This window comes from Octodon degus, unplaced genomic scaffold, assembly GCF_000260255.1.
Source record: "Octodon degus isolate 3935 unplaced genomic scaffold, OctDeg1.0 scaffold00014, whole genome shotgun sequence".
In the NCBI taxonomy this organism is placed as follows: domain Eukaryota; kingdom Metazoa; phylum Chordata; class Mammalia; order Rodentia; family Octodontidae; genus Octodon; species Octodon degus.
Genome location: NW_004524590.1, coordinates 21,821,015 through 21,824,597, shown reverse-complemented (window position 1 = coordinate 21,824,597; position 3,583 = coordinate 21,821,015). Strand labels below are relative to the sequence as shown.

Sequence of the window (3,583 nt, the reverse complement as noted above, 5' to 3'; positions counted from 1 at the left end):
TAAAAAAATATAAATTGCCTTATATCCAAATATTATAAAAACCTGGTGGAATTTAAGGGAAACAGACAAATCTAAAGACAAACTGCAAAAGAAGTCAATGACAACCTAAGTAAATGTAAATACATCTTTGTTAAGACTGATTTAGCTGGGCATGGTGATGCACTCCTGTAATCCCAGCACTTGGGAGGCTGAGGCAGAAAGATCCTTACAAGTTTGAGACTAACTGGGAAGACTGGAAAACTTAGGCTGGGGAGCTAGCTTGGCGGTTTAAGCACCTGCCTGGCAAGTGCAAGGACCTGGGTTCAGTACCTGGAACTGTATGCCATGCCAGCCCAGGAACCCACAGGCCACTGAAACTGAGCATGGTGGCACACGCCTGTGATCCCAGAGCTGGGGAGCCTGAGATAGAGGAGTATCACTGCACAGAGGAGTGTGAGCTGCATAGGGAGAGCCGGCACCAAATATATGATTTAAAAAAATAATAAAGCTAGAAGACTTTGAAAATGAACACAATTAAAAAGATACACTTCCCATTTTAAAAATTTAACTACAAATCTACTGTAAACAGCACAATGCACTACTGGTGTAAGGACAGCAATGCTACAGAATATGTCGCTTGTGGTGGTGCATGCCTGCAAGCCCAGCACTTGGGAAGTTGAGGCAGGAGGATTATGGAAATTTGAGGCCAACCTGGGTACATAGTGAGTTCAAGGCCACTCTGGAATATATAGTGAGACCCTGTCTACAAAACAAAATAAAACACCCACCTAACCAAAACACAGACACTACAGAAGAATGAAGCTAGAATCAAAACAAAAAAACTCTAAGTAGAAAACAGGGAAAAAAATCTTCATGACTTTCTTTGGACAATGAATTCTTAGATATGGTATCAAAGTGAAAGCAACAACAAAAAGGTAGACTTAATGAAAAACTGTTGGGCAAGTGCAGAGGCCTGAGTTTGGTTGCTAGTACAAAAACAAAAACAAACCAAAAACCAGAAATAACACTTCAAAGGACATTATCAAGAAAGTGAAAAGACAACTTTACAAAATGGGTGAAAGTACTTTTAAATCTCATGTCTGAGAAGGGTTATAACATTCAGATCATATTGAGAACTCTTAAAACTCAGCAACAAAAAGATAATCGGACCTAAAAAAAAAAAAGATTTGGCTAAGGATTTGAATAGACATTTCTCCAAAGAAGATACACAGATGGCCAACGATCATGATGAAAAGATGCTCAGCAATAACAATTATTAGACTCCTGATTGACTCCTGAAATACAAGTAAAAACTACAATGAGGTACTGCTCTACACTATTAGGATGCTACTATTAAAATAAAGTTTTGTTAAAGTGCAGAAAGTGAATCTCTAATTCATAGTTGTTGGGAATGGAGAATGGTGAACCGGCTGTGGAAATAGTATGGCATTTCATCTCAAAACGTTAAGCACAGGGTGTGGTTGTACATGCCTGTAATTGCAGCACTTGGGAGGCTGGCTGAGAGCTTAAACCAGCCTGAACTACTTAGCAAAACCCTGTCTTTCAAACAAAACAAAACAAAACAAAACAAAACAAAACAAAACAAAACAAAACACCAAAAATCAACCAACCAACCAACCAACCAAACAAAACCTAGCAGAAAGAAGAAGTTAGGGATGGTTGTACAACTCTACACTCAGCTATTTTTTTGGAAAGCTGAGGCAGGAGGATTCTAAATTTGAGGGTAGCCTGGGAAATTTTGCAAGAATCTGTTTCAAAATAAAATAATTAAAAAATGAAGTGCTGAGGATGCTAGTGGCAGAATGTTTGCCTAGCATGTGGGCTGTCTTTAGTATTAAAAAATAAAAAAAATTTTAAAAATCCATGAAATAAAATACCAGTATGCAAAAATCCATTTTATTCCTAGATGTCAATAATCAAAAAATAAAACATGAAATTTAAAATAATTTCTTTTAGAATAGCATCTAAAAATATTAAATTTTTAGGGATTATTTAATAAAATATGTGTAGCATCTATTCAACAACTAGAAAATATTTCTAGAAAAATTAAGAAAGACCTAAATATGTATTCATACTTTGTCTCTGTATTTGGATTTAATTCTTTTTTTTTTTCAGAACCGGGGATTGAACTCAGGCCCTCGTGCTTGCTAGGGATGTTCTTATTCCACTGAGCCATCTCCCCGGCCCCTGGAGTTAATACAGTTTTTTTTTGACATGAAAAATAGTTAACTTTATGAGAAGAGATTCACCTCATCAGGAGACAAAGAACTCATTTCCATTATGTAAAAATTACAATAAATGATTAAAAAAACATTCACAACACACAATAGAAAAATTTGAGGAAACTGAACAAAATATACATTTAAGAAAGAGGCTATCCAGGGACCTATAGTTAGTGCAGAGTAACAGAAAATAACAGGACAAAAATAATACTACTACTTGCTTAATACTGTAGAACAAACAGAAATTAAAATGAAATTAGTAGAAGAAATTAACTTTATAAAATGATGTCGATAGGGGCTGGAGAGATGGCTCAGTGGTCTAAAGCACCTACTTGAAACAAGCTTGTCAAAGCACAGGGACCGCGGTTCGATCCCCCAGCACCACATGCCAGCCAGCCCCACCCCCTAGTGGGCTGAGCTGGCCACACACACACACAATAAATAAATGTAATAAATAAGTAATTAAAAAAAAAAATGATGTCGATATTCCCAGACTCTTATGCTTTGCTAGTTGGCTTGTCCGTTAGTACAAAACTGAAAACTTCTACTGTCTATGACACCTGGGAAAGATCTTAAATCATCTATTGAGAATCTTTATTCCTACATATAGGAACAGCAGAAATTTGTGCCTTTGTTTAAAACAAGAAGTTGTATGGGGCCGGGGAGATGGCTCAGTGGAATAAAGTGCTTCCCTGGCAAGCATAAGGGCCTGAGTTCAATCTCTGGTCCCGCCCCCCACAAACAAACAAATAAACAAACAAAGCCCAAAACAAAATAAGAAGTTCTAGATTTGTAGTTAATATTGTTAAGATGTTAATTTTCTCCAAATTGGCCTATTCTTGAATTACTACTATTTAATTTTTATAGTTCATGTACACTTTTTATGTTTTCCTTAGGCTAATTTTATTTTATTTATTTATTTTTTTTGCTCTAAGTGCCCTGAGGGGTAGTTTGGCTGGCTGTAGTGTTGTGGGCATCGAACTACAGCAACCTGAGGCTGACTGCTTTGTGGAAGCAGCCACTTAAACAACTGAGCTAAGGCCAGGACCCCCTTAGGCTAATTTTAAAAACCCACACCTTTTAAGAGTGAGAAGAAAACTCAAAGATCACATAGTTAACTATCCAAATGAAATGCTTACTTGTAATGCGGCTGTCTAAAATGCACTTGAGTGGTTAGGATATATAGTTATATTCTCTTAATGAATAGAGGGATTTGTTCTAATAGACTTTGTAAATAGGATATCATGCCCGCATCTTGCATAGCAATTAACCACTAGGAAGAATGTATGCAATGTGTTAATTATTGAAACTGTCCTACCAATTTGGTTTGAAACTGTCTCATTGCTATTTGTTTCTCAATA

At 36.5% G+C, this 3,583-nt stretch overlaps 1 protein-coding gene across 1 annotated transcript in view; it reads right to left on the bottom strand.

Moving 5' to 3' along the window:
* Window positions 1-3,583, bottom strand: part of R3hdm1 (R3H domain containing 1) — a 213,253-nt gene that overhangs the window by 69,087 nt on the left and 140,583 nt on the right. The window lies entirely within an intron of this gene.